The sequence below is a fragment of the Triticum dicoccoides genome, chromosome 2B (assembly GCF_002162155.2).
Source record: "Triticum dicoccoides isolate Atlit2015 ecotype Zavitan chromosome 2B, WEW_v2.0, whole genome shotgun sequence".
Lineage (NCBI taxonomy): Eukaryota > Viridiplantae > Streptophyta > Magnoliopsida > Poales > Poaceae > Triticum > Triticum dicoccoides.
In genome coordinates, this window is record NC_041383.1 from 35,110,021 (window position 1) to 35,127,841 (window position 17,821).

General features: G+C 45.8%; 1 pseudogene; it reads right to left on the reverse strand.

Annotated features, from left to right (window-relative positions):
* Window positions 1–11,159: 11,159 nt before the first annotated feature.
* LOC119366979 lies at window positions 11,160–12,911 on the reverse strand (annotated as a pseudogene).
* Between the last annotated feature and the right edge of the window lie 4,910 nt (window positions 12,912–17,821).

Sequence of the window (17,821 nt, forward strand, 5' to 3'; positions counted from 1 at the left end):
ATATGGTTTAATTCTCTTAGTCCTAGTTGTGTGCGTAGTCCTCAGGACATGATATATTACTTCTCTAAAAAATATTTTCCTGCTCATAAGAAAAAAGACCCTATAAAGGAAATAATTAACTTTGTGCAAATTGAAGAAGAGAGTCTCCCACAAGCTTGGGGGTGGTTTCTCCAATTAGTTAATGCTTTGCCTGATCATCCTCTCAAAAAACTGAAATACTTCATAACTTTTAGAATGAACTAACCAATGCTTCTAGGGAGCACCTAGATAGTTGTGCTGGTTGTGTTATTAGGGAACGAACTGTTGAACAAGCTGAAGAACTATTGAATAATATATTGGATATTGATAATGATTGGACTCTTCCTGAACCACCGTCTGAGCCAATTCCTAAGAAGAGGGGTATTCCATTTCTCAGTCCCGAAGATATGGAAGAGGCAAAGATATCTATGAAATAAAAGGTATTGAACCTAAAGATGTTAAGAATTTACCACCTATTGAATAAATAGATGGTCTTAAAACCCGACACAGGTAGTAGAGAAAATTCTCTCTATAGATTTGGTGAAGGTGGTATTCCTTATACTAAATCTGCTAGTCAATACTTGGATGAATTTGATAACTTTATTGTTAAACAAGAAAATTTCAATGCATATGTTAGTAGACAATTGAAAGGTAATGCCTATATGCTTAAACACTTGAGTGACTATATGTTTAGAACTGTTAATGATCTTAAGGTTGTTAGTAAACATGCTTCCATGGTAAAAACCCAGGTAGAGCAATGTCTCAAGGAACAAAATGATTTGCTTAATGAGATGAAAAATAAAAAGAATGATCATGTTGTTAGAGTTATGACTAGAGGTGGTAAAAATGACTCAAGAACCTTTGTATCCTAAAGGCCATCCAAAAAGAATTGAACAAAACTCTCAAACAATTAATACTGATGCACCTAGTCCTCCTAGTAATAAAATGAAAAAGAATGATGATAGGACTTTGCATTCTTCTAGTGAACCTATTGTAGACACACATTAGAATCCAAATGATATTTCTATTTCTGATGCCGAAACACAATCTGGTGATGAACATGAACCTAGTAATAATGATAATGATGATGTTCATGTTGATGCTAAAACAAGCAATGATAATGATGTCGAGATAGAACCTGTTGTTGATCTTGATAACCCACAACCTAAAAATAAAACATATGATAAAAGAGACTTCATTGCTAGGAAACATGGTAAAGAAAGAGAACCATGGGTTCAAAAACCTATGCCCTTTCTTCATAATGCTTCAAAGAATAAAGCTGATGAGGAATTTGAGCGCTTTGTTCAAATGCATAGACCTATCTTGTTATGTTTGCGTTTGACTCATATTCTTAAAATGTCTCCTTATGCTAAGTATATCAAAGATATCGTTACTAACAAAAGAAAGATAACGGAAGATGAAATTTCCAACATGCTTGCAAATTATACATTTAAGGGTGGAATACCCAAGAAACTAGGAGATCCAAGAATACCAACTATAGCATGCTCCAGTAAAAGAAACTATGTTAGAACTGCTCTATGTGATCTAGGAGCCGGTATTAGTGTTATGCCTTTCTCTTTATATGATAGACTTGATTTGAATAAGTTGACACCAACTGAAATCTCTTTGCAAATAGCTGATAAATCAGCTTCCATACCCATCGGTATTAGTGAAGATGTACCTGTCGTAGTTTCAAATGTTACTATCTTAACGGACTTTGTTATTTGTGACAGACTGGATTTTGCCTTCTCTCTTTTTCCGGACTTGATTTGCCTTTACTTTGGATTTGAGTTTTTGGAATCAATTCAACTGGACTTATCACTTGGTCTTGCCCTTGACTTTCACCCAAGTGACCTATCTACCTCTCATTCAACCTCATTTCTTTGAAAACCCCCCAAATGTCCCAATGAATATTTTTCATAAAAGAAAAATATTCATTTTCCCTTCTGAAACTCATTTCAGAAACTAGTGCTCCAAAAGAACCCTCATTTTTATTGCTCCAAAAATCTTGAGATAATTCCTGAATATTCTTTGAACCATGGCCCACCTCCCTGAGCAAAAATATTGCATGACTTTTTGTAATATTTTTGCTATAGAAAATCATTTCCCTTCTAGCCAAAAAATGCACTTTGTACAGCAAGTGTAATTTTCCTTGATCCTTTGGAGCTGGTTTTTCTTGAGCCTCTTTAACCTCCTAAGTAAATCTTAACCCCAAGAGATCAGCCCTAATGGCCTTCTAGAAGCCCTCCAAACTTGGCGACCAAGTTTCTGTCCAGAAACTTGCCAGCAAGCTCGAGTCACATCTGGTCATCCTAGCAGTGAGTTCTCACCCTCCCTAGACTAAACACTTCACGAACAGGAGCCCAGACAAGGTTTGGCCGAGCGTGGGCGTCGTTTTGACCATGCCAACGTGGTGACCGCGTGTGGACACGGGCTCTGGCATGCGTTCGACGCGCTCTGCGACGCGCCAGTGCTTCTGTTCGGCGCATGCTCGAGCCAGAGCTCACCGACGACTGCCGCGCCGCGCCACCAGCTTCGTTTCTTCACCCTTGAACCATCCCTAGATCTCGCCGATGTCGGAGACACCGTAGCGAGAACGAGCACGTCGCGGCCAAAAGCCACAGTGCACTCGTGCCCCTGTCTTCTTCCTCCTGATTCCTATGCTCATCTGCGAGCGTGGACAGCTCCCCGCGTGATCGCTAAGCCCTTCTCCTCCTCGTTGGCGCCCTTCATTGTTGCTTGCTGTCTTCTAGAGAACTCTGGCAGTTCCACATACCCCCTTTCCCCTCCGGCTATAAATGGAGCCCCTCCCTTCGCTCCGAAGCCTCACACCGCACCACTCAACCTCCACGAACACGTAGCACATCCGTAGCCCGCCCGGGAAGGCCTCTAGCCTCCGTCCCTGACCAGAGCTCGCCGGAGATCCCTGCAGCCCATCCACCCTGCCCCAAAGCCCCTCGAGCTCAACCGACCCCTCGGGCACATCTTTGGAGATCCACTGGTGTCGCCTGGAAGCAGTAGAGCCCTTGGAACCGCCCCTCACCATCGCCTTCTTCCTCTCCGGCAAGTCCCGACCGCCGCCGCCACTTGTGAGCTTGATTCCGAGCAGCTCCGGTCATCCCTCGACGAGCCACGGGTGCATACAGGTGTGCATTGACCCCCTCTTCACTTCTATCCTTATGGTTTCACCCAAGATCCTCTTCTCGCTGGTGTGAGCTCCGGCGGAGCACCGCCGTGATCTGTCCCCCCTGTCTCTCCTGACTGGTGGGGCCCGTTGTCAGCCTCTCCACTTGCACCCGAAGCGGTATGAGTGGAGGCGTCTTCTGGCTTTGCGCCATCGACGTCACCCCCCCAGGTTTTCTGTTTTATTCAAATTAATTCAAATATTTGACCCAAACTTTGACCAGTGATAACTTTTAGCCTACAAGTCCAAATGAGTTGATTCTTTTTGCATTTTGTTTGTTTCAGAAAGCTCTAGCAGCACAACAAAGTGTGGCTTTTTCCTTACTGCCTAGAATTTCTGGTGATTTTCATAATGGTTCTTGATATTTTGTTTTGTTGTTTTTAAATATTTTCAGAGGGAGAGACTTGTCTTAAAGCTATCCAGGAGGAGTGTGAACCTACTTTGCACTAAGGCAAGCCACACCAACATTTGGATGGTGTCACTTCAATATCTATGATTTTCCTACTTAAATATGATCTATTTTCATGCATTTAAATTAGTTAAATAAATATGGATTAATGCTAGTTACTTTTTCAAGCTTGAAATGCTTGTCTAAGTTACTGGTTGAATGCATGAACTATTTTGGTCAAGTAGAGAAGTGCTTTGATAAGTAATGGTAGTTTATTTTTGATAATTGGATTTTCATATAAATGATATGTTAACCAAAATGATGCATGATAATAACCAGTGTAGTAAAATCAGTAAGGTTTAATGATGAGTAGTGCAAGAAAGTCATTTTGATAAGGTTGATCCGTTTTTGTGAGTTGCATGCTTTGCATATCGAATAGTTGCATGATCATGGCATCGTATGACTTGGAGTGATTTTTATTTTCAAGTTAAACATGATAATAATCCAACTTGAATATAACGTTGATCAAGCCATGGTGCCACTGAATCGGGTTTTCTCAGTGCGACCACATTTACCTTTGGAGGGTCTTGATTCGGTTCTTTGTCGTGCCTCTTGCCGGTGCCTCCAATGAGAGAAGGTTATGGGCGTGCGTTACCATGGCCCGGTAAGCAGACATAACCTTGTGTGCCCGTTTGTTTTGATGGTACCTTGTCCCCGTTTGGGACCGTTTTGCCACGACGGTGGCCGTTGATGCCTTTGGTAGGCACGGGCCACCCATGACTTAGCCCTAAGAGGGCGTTGGTCGGAGTGGCGGGGAGAGTGTCATGGCAAGGGAAGGGTTTTGTCGGAATGCCGTTGGTCCACCCGAATAGGAGTGCGAGGCCATGGGTTCTGTGGCGTGGGTAAAGTGCGCTACCTCTACAGAGTGTATTTAATCTATCAATAGCCGCGTCCGCGGTTATGGACACAACTCGGGAGTAAGTCACGCCATGGATCAACATTTATAATTAATGTTGCACACTAAGTTTTTATTGTTGGCACTGGTTTTATGATGATTTGTGGGATCATGTGATGAGCGTAAGTGATTGGTTCCGGTTGTGATCCGGGTATGATCATCGTTCGGTTACGAGGTAACCCGTCTAGTAAGCGTGTCTGAGGGACTCGGTGCGCATATTGGTTTCACCGCATCAGTAGTATTCTTGCGTTGCATTAACCTGATTAATTGTCATGATATTGTTTGTCATTGTGCTTATGTTTGTTGTGAGCTTGCAAGTAATTTCAATGTACTGATCTGGTGTGCCATGCCAGCTTTTAGGCAAGTCATATCGGATCGGAGAGCTTCCCGCGTCTAGATCGTGTCCACGTCGGCTGTGCTATGGAGTTCCACTTCGTTGTCATTCCATTGCCGTGTAGTTTATGCGATCGAGGCCCATTCATGTTCATTACATAATGTACATACAATTCAGCCACACCGTGTGTGCCGCTTGGCCTCTTATCTCGATGTAATATCAGACTTATGTTTCCGCTAGCATGAATAAAGCGGTTGTTTCTGTACCATGTTGTTGTGTGTTGCCAGAAGACTTGATCTCTGGGCTGGCAATGCAATGTAAACCGGTTGCTCTGAGCCGGGGTGCAACATTATTCTTGATATACCCGAGGATGCCTGTATGTCGTTCATCCTAGGTAGACCCTTTTTGAATATTGCAGGGCTGTTATTGATTGCAAGAAAGGCAATATCACGTTTCATGCCAATGGTAATGAGCATACGGTACACTTTCCAAAGAAACAACCTCGAGTGAATAGTATCATTTTATTGGAAAATTTTAACAATTACCATTGGAGGTTTTGAATTCCCTATTCCTACTGTCAAAAAGAAATATGATATTCTTATTGTTTGGGACATGCATATCCCCTTGTGGTAACCTAGTGCTATACGAAGATTCTCCGGTTTCATGTCATTCGGAAGAAGTTTGTTAATAATACTTGATCAACATTATTAATGAATTACTTTTGACTGGCACGAGATGTATGAATTTAGTAAACACAACCTTCTATACCCACCTTTTACTTTATGTTATTTAGAATTAATAAAGTAGAAATACTATTATTTTACAGTTTTTTGAATTATTCGTGCATAAAAAAATGATCAGGAAACAAAAATTCTCCAAATGCCCTGAAATTTTTATATGATTTGTTTTAGAATATTTGATTTTTTTTCTCACTGAACACACCCCAGGGGCGTGCACCTATGAGCCACAAGCCCACAGGCGCACCCACCCCCTAGACATGCCTAGGTGGCTTTTGGGGCCCATGTAGGCCCCCTCACTTATTTCAGCCACCCATCCACTTTGTCTTCCTCCAGAAAAAATCACACCATTTCTCAAACCTGTGTTCTTGCTCATCTTGCTGCTAGTTTTGATCTCCTTGCTCGGAGCTCCGTTTTTGAAACTGTTTTGGGGGATTGTTCTTCGGTATGCGACTCCTACAATAATCCAATTAGTTTTGTTCTAGTGCTTCATATACTGGAAATTTTTCCTGCTGTGGTGACCATGTTCTTGAGCTTGCATGTCAAATTTATATGATCCAAAGTAGTTTTTTTGCATGATATGGCCTCTAGACACTTGTGGGTGTAGTTGCTGCCTATTTTGTTGAGTTTTGTTCACTTTTATTTTGAATCACTAAATATTTCAGAAATTTTCAGAGAAAAGAAAAGCAATGTGGAGGTGGTTAAGGGGCTCATCAAGCCGTGATTCGGAGGAAACTCTAAAGTAGAAGACCAAGTACAATCTTCCGCGTGTCGCGGAGCTTCGGACATGTGAGTGGCCAAGTGACGCATTCTTGAAGGAGGCAGGAATTTATGAAGATATCTATTTTTTCGCGAACAATGCTGGCATCATCCCCTTCCTCCAAGATAAGTGCGACCAATACCTCCTACTCACTAATACCTTTGTGCAAACATTTCATTTTTATCCTAAGAAAACACCACCCACGGTAGAGTTCCATTTGTATGATGAGCCAAAGGAGATATATGACATTATATGATCTTTGCGATGTTTGTAAAATACCTTATGAGGGAAGCATCAGTGAGCCACGTCCTGGAGACATGGATTGATTTTATTTCTGAAACTATTGTGGGGGAAGAGAGAGGAGTATCGGAAATAAGAGTTGCTAATTTACATTTTGCCGTGTTACGTTACCATGCATTATTTTCCGGGAGATGTCTTACTGGTCGTGGACAGAGTGGAACTCTCAGTTCACCTGGCCTTGCTATTTTGCGCCATGCTTTACATTGTGTGCTATGTTTGCTCGTGGGTTACATACAAACCGGACGAAGGGTGGAACTCTCACATCACCTGACCTTGTATGTCGTCTCCATAGTGGTCCTGGGCTGGTGCGTAAGTCGGAATTTTGTGTTCTTGGTGTCGTTCTTAATATTCTCTTTTGCCTTATCTGTTAAATGACCCTTCCGCCTGTTGCGGTTGGTGCCACTGAAAGAGGATGCCAGAATACGTGTGAGTAATGGCAAATGGTAAATACATTTGTTTCACTTTGTGATCCCACAAACCATGTTAAGATATGAACCTACATTGACCACCGTACGTGACGAATCTTCTTTTTGAACCATGATCCCATTGTTAGGCTTCATACCTATGTTTAGTGTCTGTACCAGGCGTGTTCCAGTTCTATTTTGCCTCTGGAAAAGTCACACTATTCCTTCAAATATATTCACTGTAAAGGAAAATTGGTACGTTCCATAAAAAAGCCCATTTCCTTAAGGAGACCTCGCACACGCCTGACCATGCCTACCACAAAATAAGGCCCAATGATTTTTTTTGGATAGGATAAGTGCACTTCAGGCCACCCAGGGTCAAGCAGTCAGCGGCGGCCCCAAAGGAGATACCTTTTGTGTGAGAGTGCTCTTAGTTGAAAATATTCAAAGGTTGGTGCCTCAAGCTAAACTTTTCACCTTTGATTATTTCCCTCTTTTGCTACTAAGTATGATCCATCTAATCCTTGCAGCCCCTTCTCTGGACAAGCAATAGCTATTGTCGTCATGGACGCCGATGAGATTCTGGAGCAAGCGATACCTGAGTGGTTGGAATTGGCAATCATATGCTTCCAGCGGTATCGGTCGCCATGATGAGCTCTGTCATTGGTTCTTATTTTGTGTACTTATCAAGATTACTATCTAACTTGCACTAGCCTTCTTATATAAACGCCATGCTTTTGGTATTTTGTGATATGGTGCCGCGCATATAACGAAGAATCCGCTTCACCAGGGTCCAATGGGAGTCACGCGGAGCATGCATGTGAAGACACACCTACTGCATGGCATACTATAGGTCCAGGCATGTGAGCGTCAAGTACTACAACACATCAACGATGGAGAGATAAAACGCTGCATTCAGTGCAGGCGATCCGTCAAGTGCAGAGATATTGGCCTTCGACAGGCATGGCAGCAGGCTTGTAGTTAAGCATGCCCGTGTGCTCGAGAAGCTTATGAGCATATTGCTGCTGATGAAGAAAGAACCCATCAGCGCGTCGTACCACGTCGATGCCGAGGAAGTAGTGAAGAGGCCTAGATCCTTGAGGCTGAACTCATATCGGAGACGAGCAGTGAGCTGATGAAGGAGCTCAATGGAGGACGCCGCCAGGATGATGTCATCGATGTAAAGCGGGACGTGGCGGTAGCAGCGCCCTGATGGTAGATGAACAATGATGCTGTCAGAGCAGGTTGATCGAAACACGAGCCATTGGAGGAAGGCGGCGATGAGCCAGTACAACACACATGGATGCTTGAGCCCGTAGATGGATCAAAAATGCAAACACACATGATCCGGATAAGTGGCTCTGAAGAATCCGGTAGGCTGCTGGCAAAACACCTGCTCGATGAGATGACCATCAAGGAATGCATTGGAAACATCCAAATGACGCACGGGCCATGTGTGAGACACCGCAAGCTGTAAAACATCGCGAATCGTACCCGATTTAACAACTGGGGCAAAGGTGTCGAAGTCAACTGCGGCGCGCTGCCAAAAGCCACAAACTACTATGTACGCTTTGTAGCGCTCAAGGGAACCGTCAGGGCGGGTCTTGTGGTGGAACACGCATTTCCCACTGATGACGTTGGCATGGGGAGGCTGCGCGACACAAGTTTCCACGTGCGGATGTCATGTTGTGCTCCAACGCGTCAAACTCCTTTTGCATCATGGTGAGCTAGTGAGGGTCGCGAAAAGCAGCGCGGGCTGAAAAGGGAATCGACGATGGTGATGTGGTGCGGCGCTACCGGAGGGGCGGGTGGAGCAACGGGCGAGGGCGAGGATTCATCTGCATTAACGAAGATGGATGTCACTACAGGAGCCAGCACAATATCATCCCCATCAAGTTACTCTGCGCGTGACATAAACCCAGCAACCATCATAATCATCATTGTTTCTGGTAAGCAAACCATCCAAGTTCATGTACCTCTGTAGAGAATTGCTAATCTACCATGCTAATGTATTTTCATGGCACTGTATAATCCCATCATAGACCCATTAGTTCGGTCCATGGGCGTCAAAGTCCACACCTGGAGGACAGTAGGGGACATGAATCTTATTGTCCATTCGTATAGGACGCAGTGCCCGACTACTTTGGCGCTAGGATTAGCAACCCATGTGACATTGGCAACCTCCTTGGCCTCATGCAATTGATCATCAGTTCCTCTCCTCCCCTCATGCGCTTTATATTGACTGTGCCAAAATGCACTTTTATTCTTCTTTCCATGGATATTTAATAACTGCTGGAATCCTGGATAAACAAGTTTGCTGGAGTGACCGGAAAATTAGTGCTAGTTGTGGTTGCTGCAGTTCCACGGATTATCTGGGACACGCGAAATGATGGTGTTTCAGGCCCACACTGAAAATCTGCTGGATGATGTGTTGTTGTGATCAAACTAATTGGATATTGGATTCACTATTCATTTCCTTTGTAGAGAAATGAGGTAAACAAAAATCTGTTGCAGCGGGGAGTAAGTCTCTTTGAACAGGTGGCAAATGAAGTGTTTGGAGCTGTGCGGGGCCAGAAACCTACTCACATAAGGCTATCGGTCTTCGGCTGCATCCAACAGCTGTTTAGCAGGGCCATCTCCAGAAATTTGGGGCTTCAGGCGGAAACCAAAATGTGGCCCAAAATTTCGAACAATTCACGTAACATAAGAATTAATATGCTTAAAGCACACTATCAGTTTATTATATAGTTTCCAGTCTGTTTTATTTGTACCTTATTTAACCATATATCAGATATTATGCTCAAATTGTAATGTGATAGGAAAGCAATGAACAAACTTCATGTTCTACCAAAAAGGACCATCTGTCTAGTATTTCTTGGAATATAATCTTCAATCATATCTTCGTCCTATATCATATCTCCAAGACATCAATTTCTGCATCATGTTCCACAACCACCATCGTATTATCATCACCACCATCATCAACATTAACATCTGCAGTTTGATTTTCCGAATCAAGTTGGCAGGCTCACTAAATATCTATCGAGGGCACTTGTTTGAGTTCGAGCCTCAAGATCCAGTCTTTGTTTTGCAGCACCAAAATCATGTTTCCTAATTCTAGTAGACATAATGATGATCCAGGAACAAAACCTAACAAATTATAATAAGTTATCGTTGATCAAACAGAATCTAACTAGATTCATATAGTAATAATCGCTAGATGACTCGTGATCATTCGAATACAAAGAAAATAAATTGATAAAAAAACCTTGCTCTTGGATATTAAAACACAGTATGTAGTCTATGGTTGATGTGTTTAGCTAGCCTGGGCTGCTAGTTTGGATGTTGCTTCAAGTTGGATGTTATTTTTATTTCCCTTAATAAAAATTTGTGAGAAAGGGCTGGTGTCTTAATAGTTAGAGCCACAAGTTGGTGGGCTATCTAATTTGAGCGTAGCTCTTCCTATACTCAACTATTTTTTCTTGACAAAGAAGTGTGTCTATATATACAGTAGACACCATGCGATTAAACACACTGCTTTGAAATATATATGACAAACAATTAACATGTTACAAGATTCAGAAAAAAGCGTCATACTTGACCAAGCTGCAGAGCTGCTCGTTGCCTGTCGATGTGGTAACAAGGCAGCGTCACGGGAAAAGAGCAGGAGCCATCCAACTAAACCGGTAATTAGGTTAAGTCCTTCTCCTTTTTTTCTCACACCGGGTTCAAAAGTTGCATCACCAATAAGATGCCCATTGGGTGTTTTTGCGCAGAAAACAAAATAGGACCTTGCCCGAAACATAATACAAACACATCATGGATATTGAATAATTTAAAATTTAACAAAGCCATCGCATGCTGTAATTAAAAATTCAATCGTATCATCACGTAGGAGCAGATTGAGAACAGGCAAGCATACATGGTGTCATAATATATCTCTGGGATAACTCAGCTGGATTGGTATTTATATACACTTGTAATTTGCACTAGTAGTCCCGGACAGACGACAATGGTTCACGAAATTAAAGGTGATCTCAGACTCTACTAGCTAACAAAAAGTAGTACTAATTAACATCAACTTGTTGTTGTTGAAGTATCATCCGGTATTAACAACTCAAAATCATTAGGGCTAAAAAACGAAGCCACGTTTATTTCTCTATGGTGACGGAGACAATGCCGCTGGTAATGGCGTTTTTGGTGAGGACAGTGGGCAGTTCAACATTCTTGCCCTTCTTGGGGGTCGATCTGTAGTAGTAGAAGTACAGGATCAGCTGGATGAGACCAAAGATTGTACCGAGAGCATTGGGGATCTGCACAGAATTTAAAGAGGACATAAACGTTAGATCAATCCGCGCTGAGGATTTCTTGATTGTATGTTTGGCTGGGTTTGCGACTTCTTATTTCCAATGTGTATGTGTATGTACAAACCGTGATGTAGATGTCAAACTTGATAAGCGCATAGGCCGTCCAGCAGCAGCCACTGAGGAAGTTCACCAGCGACAGGAAGAATGGCATGTACTCCACACTCTTGGTCCTGATCACTTTACCCTGCAAATAGGCAGTACAATATTACTACTTTCATCTTAACTTTTTGAGTTATATTTGTATTAGTACACTCATAAGTTGGCAAAAGCATCCGTAATTAGCAATTAGCCTGAGCTAGTAATTCACCCTGTAAAGGAAGTTTACCTTTGAGGTAGAAATAAAACTTAGGCTTTTTTGATTAAAAATTATGATGTAGCATATTGTAGAAGAACTTGGGTGCTTGAGAGGTGAACAACTCAATTCGTACTTTTTATAACAGGGTTTTGGCACGAACGTTAAAAGGTGAAAGGTGGGTGCATCTTTTAGATGGACATAGATTTTCAGGCAGAATCAACAACAAACAAGGTGTACTACTTAACAAATTAAGGTCTGTCAAAAGCATCCACTAGAACTTTAAAAATAAATTATAGGCAGGTATTTTTCTTGAAAACGCATCATTACCACACCATGCGTGCACAATGCAGATTAATTAATTAGCCAACCTGAACTAACAAGTTAAAGCGGTTATCAAAGATCACGGGTCGACGACCCTTAAGTTGGGATGGTGTACGTACCATGATGGTGAGCGGGGAGGCATACATGATGGAGCCGAAGATGACGCAGAGGATGCCTACGATCATGGAGCGCTTCTCATGGGTGTGGGCACCGAGGAGCACGCCGGCCACCACGGCAGCCACGAACGCCGCCTCGAGGGCGAGCACGCCCAGCATCTTCCACTGCACACACAGCAGAGCACATGCACATGGCTTGGGTTAGGAGCTGGAGGATCTTCTGTACAGAAACTAAAGCTGAAAAGAGACAGTGGGACGGATGAGGATTGAGGAGGCATTGGGAGGGTTGCACGTACCCTTGTGTTCTTGGCCGCGTAGATGATGAAGATGATGATGTAGGCACCCTCAATGACGAGGCCGATGCCGTTGATGGTGAGGACGAGGGTGCTGTTGGGGTGGACGATGGGGAGCCCATAAAAGAACCAGAGCAGGCAGTTCATGAGCGTCGCCAGCTAGGGGTCCGGCTTGAACTCCTCCACGTCCTTGGCCTTGTAGATCCGCCAGAACGTCGGCCTGCGTACGTACGTACAATTAGAAAACGAGCCTCAGATTAATGCCCAGCAACCACCTTTCATATATGCATACATACAGATACAGACTAGACGAGAGGAGGAGGAGAGGACTTACACAGGGGAGAGGAAGAGGCCGAAGGAGATGACATTGCCTATGATGCCGACGATGTTGCGGGCCACGTTGGCGGAAACCATGATGCTCACCTAGATCGATCGATCGCCGGAAACACAACTCGATTGCTCGGGGAACTAACGACTTGAGTAAGGTTGGTTGTGATTTGTTTGGGGCGTGGGTGGCTGAGCTTATATAGTAGGCGGTTCCCTGTCTCCTTCCCCAAGTTATATGCGATGTGGATATGGTTAAGGGTAGGTTAAACGGTTTGATTTTGGTGCAGTCCTCATCCAACTCCTTCTCCGGCCGTGCTCCCATCCAACGGCCGGCCGTGTCAATTTCTTCCTCGCCCGCGTCGTCACCCAAGGACAACCCTGAGCGCGAAATTGTCACGGACCAACACCAACCCAGCCGGCGTCACCCAAGGACACTGCAAAGCCCAAGACAGACCCAGTCGTCCCAACGACTCCGGAAGCCCAACACGCGTGTTACCGGATGCCGTGAAGTGTTGTTCGTGCTCTACTCCCTGGATCTCATAATATAAGAGTGTTTTTAACGCTATATGCGAAGGAGGGAGTAATATACCATTATCTTTCTACTATTAAAGTGGAGTACGTAAGTAGTTTTGTTTCATTTAGTTACGTCGCTCCGCCATCGCCCCCCTCAATTTTTATTCTAAAAAAACCAAACTCTTAACCGCGTTTTAGCCGCCGCCACTCGACCCCACCCGCCCCTCCCCTCTCCTCGCCACCGTCCGCAGTGCCGCTAGGCAAAGCCGGGACGGCAGGGCGGCGGCGGGGCTTCTCCACCCTTCGAGCATCACGGCCGATGCGAGACGGCCATATCGCGAGGAGGCATGCGCGGCGCGGTGGCGCCGCCTATGATGCGAGCTCAGCGGCCGATCCACATTGCGGCGCGGTCTTGATGGTTGCGGCGGTGTGGTGGCCACCCTGCCTCGGGCGGTGGCAGCTGCAGGCGCGGCGCGGGCCTATACCGTGAAGGGCGGCGGCTGCGGTCGGTGTGCCATCATTCGTTGGATCGGCGCGACGGCGTGGAGGCCATGGTGATCTGGTCAGCGGCGCGTCCGGTCAGATCTGATCTCACCGGTGCAGCCGGCGGTGGTGGCCATCTCCTCCGTCGTATGTGGTCGGCCTGACGCTAGATGGTCATATCTCCAGATCTGTCATCTTGCTCCGGTTGCGAGTCGGGAACACATAGTTGCCGGTGAAAACCGAGCACTTGGCGGGCGATGGCTGCCATTTGCGCCGTTACCTTGATGAAGGCATCGTCGTGTAACTGTTGTCGACCCACTCGTGCTACTTGGGGTAAACCCTAAGATCTGGTCTTCCAGATCGAACGATGGCGGTACTACGATGCCGTTTCACTATATGGAGCAACGTTTGTGGAGCAACGCTGGAGGACAGAGGCAGGAGGTGGAGCGGCTTCGTCTTGGACGAAGCTTCAATGGAGCTGTCAAGTCATGTCTGGCCAATAGGTGCTACGCCGAGTCATGCCTGGTTGGCAGGTGCTCCGCACGACGGATCTTCTAAAGTCTTCGTGTCTGGACAGACGAGCGCAGGGCGATGGCGCTGTTGGGTGCCGCGATGGCGTTGACGAAAGTGAGATCTGCAAGGATGATGCGGATCTCTCTCCTGAAGATGGGCCAGTCGTCCGATAAAGAAGGCGGCGTCTAGAACGTATGCATGCGGTGTGCGCTTTAGGTAGGCTGCACAGGCTGTTGGTCCCGATACATTATATGAATAGATAGGCGACGACACCGGTTTAGATATGGGGAGTGAGAGCATTCGACATTATCAAGTTTGTTGGTGTGTGAGTGATTTTTTTATGTGGATTGATGTATGTTCTTGTCAGACCTTTGTGTAATAATTAGTAAAGATGGCTGCATGCATCTATTGATGCGGTTTAACCTCCTCTAAAAGAAACAAATCGCTCCACCAAGTCCTATCTATGCCTCCACCTATAACCAGCGAGCATTCTAAACCATCGCAACAACCCCCATGACTTGTAGCGATAGATAATCGTCCACTCCCCCAAGAAGCTTGTAGAGAGAAGACAAGCGCTGCCACAGCTACAGGAGGTGGCCTGGAGGCACGCGAATGGTGTTGCCTGTAGTTGGTGGCCTTCTCCAAGGGCCTGCTGTAGCGCGGCGAGCCTGATGCGCCGCGATGGACGATGCACCATGGTGCGGTTGCAGGGGATGGACATAATGCCCTAACGGAGGCCGTCGGCATAGGCTTGACCCAAATCATCGATCTGCGACACATGCCACATCATCGATCCGAGCCGTGTTGGTTGGCAGACCTCATCGACCGGGGGCATAGCTATGCCGACGGCCTGCCCATCGGCATAGCTCAGTATTATCTGTTTTTTGTGTTTTTTCCTTTTTTCCGAATTAAAATTTGAGTAGCTTAGATGTGCCTTATCTAAACAAAAACATGCATATATCGATTTGGTGTAGAATTTTGCATAGATTATGAATATGTAGTTTGTATTTGTTTTCTGGTATGTTAGTAATGTGACCTCATGTTCTTTTGCATATAGGCCCCTATACTTTATTAAAATAATAAACAATTGATAATTACATCTATTTTGACAAAGTTTTATAAAAATCGTAGTGAGCTTACAAAAATCGTATTATAATCAATTGTCGTTTTACATCTATTATAAACAATTGCAGTGTGCATGCGATCCGGCTAAGTGAGCTTACAAAAACCGTATTCTATGGATGGGAACTCAAGTTTGCGGCTTAGTGAGTTTATTGGCCGATTTTATGATTGTGAGATGAAAGAATAATTGCTTTGTTTTACATGTTCGTGCAGGTCCTGAGAGGTGGTTAATTAATTGGGGATGGGGATGTGTTACCCTTGGGGTTTTTACCGAAAAAGCCTTCCGCCCCGCCCCCAGGCACGAGATATCGCGAGCTGAAGAACAGTGTGAATCGTCCCGGGCTTGACAACGGTGCGAATGTATCCGTGAAGTCAACGCCAGCACGCTGTCGAAAACTTCGGACCACCGAACGTGCTTTATAGCGGTCGAGGGTGCCATCGGGATGAAACTTGTGCTTGAACACCCACTTCCCAGTAATGATGTTGGCGTGCCGGGGGCGGGCAACAAGCTGCCAAGTCGCATTGCGCTGTAGAGCCTCAAATTCCCCCTTCATCGCTGCATACCAAAGTGGGTCGCAAAGAGCCATACGAGCAGAGGTCGGAAGAGGCGACAGTGGCACCGTAGACGCCGACAAGCATACTCATCAGCGGAGTAACGAAGACTCGACCGATGAACACCCATGCGTGCACGAGTGATAGGACCAGCAGGTGGTGGTGCAGTAGACGTAGAAGTAGCAGGTGCCGGGGGCGCGCCATGCACGACCGGGCTGGGCGACTGCCCCAACGAAGCTGGTGAAGGCGCCGGCGTTGCCAGCGAAGGGCCTGGGATGGCCGGCGTGGCCGGCGAAGCCGGCGAAGTGCCCGGCGTGGCCGGGGTGACCGGCGAGGTCGGCGAGGCTAGCATGGCTGGTGAGGCCGACGAGCCAGGCGAGGACGGCAATGACTCCGACGAAGCCAGCAGAGGGGCTGGCGGGGCCAACGGTGCACGACCCAAAGGAAAAGGTCCCAGTGCAACACGTCCATGAGTAGAGACAGCCAAGAGGTGATCATCTCCAGCAGGTGGTACTTCCATTTGTTCCTATGCAAAAGGAAAAGAGCACTCGTGGAAATAAACATGCCTTTAGTGTTAGCCGGGTAACCGAGGAAGACACAAGGCAAGGAGCGAGGGGAAAGTTTATGAGGGGCGGTGGCTGCGACACTAGGATAACAGAGGCATCCGACGAAAATGCGAGGACCGTCGTAGGATGGAGGAGACCCAAAGAGAAGATGATGCGGGGTGTAGTTCCAACGGACACGACACGGACGTAGGTTAACGAGGAGGGTGGCGGTGGCAAGGGCATCCGGCCAAAACCGGGGTGGCATGTAGGCGTGAAACAGAAGAGTGCGGACGCAGTCATTAAAAGTACGAAGAACGCGTTCGGCCCGACCGTTTTGCTGGGAGGTGTATGGACAGGTTAACCGAAAGATGGTGCCGTGGTTGGAGAGAAGTGTACGGATGGTGAGGTTATCGAATTCCTTCCCATTGTCGGTTTGTAGAGCATGGATGGGACGACCGAACTGTGTAGACACATAGGAGAAAAAGGCGAGGAGGGTGGCGGGAACGTCAGATTTCCAACGAAGCGGAAAGGTCCACACAAAATGAGAGTAGTCATCGAGAATAACAAGATAGTATAGAAAACCAGAATTACTTGTGATAGGTGACGTCCACCCATCACTATGAATTAATTCAAAAGGATCAGAAGAAGCAACTGTCGAAGAAGAACTAAACGGCAGTCTAACATGTTTGTCCATGCGGCATGCTTGACAAGAATGAGCATCCGCTTTATTACATGAAAAAGAAAAACCCTTGACTATTTGACGAAGTGCGGTGGTGCTAGGATGACCGAGACGGGCGTGCCAAAGATCAATGCCGGCAGAAAGAGCGAGAGGTCCACTGCGTGATGATGATGAAGGCTGGACAGGGTACATGTCACCGGGACTGTCACATCGGTGAAGAACCATCCGGGTGCGGGCGTCCATAACATAGAAACCAACTTCGTCAAATTCAACAGTTACAAAATTATCACGGGAAAGATTACGAACAGGGACTAAGTTCTGAATAAGTTCAGGAGACGCGAGCACATTATTAAGAGACAATGGTCTAGACGTAGATGGAAAGGGAGTAGAAACGACATGAGTAATGGGAAGACCAGCATCTCTACCGACGATGATACGAGAAGATGTGTGAACAGGAGACGCAGAGGAGAGGTTACCCGGGTAGGCTGCCATAATGCATCGGTGTCCATGAACCAGTCGCCACCATCGATGTAAGAACAGGGCTGAGGCGTGTATTGCAGCGCCGAGAGCAGAGCCGGGTCGTAGGAGATCGGTGGCGTGGGGTAGCCAGCAAAC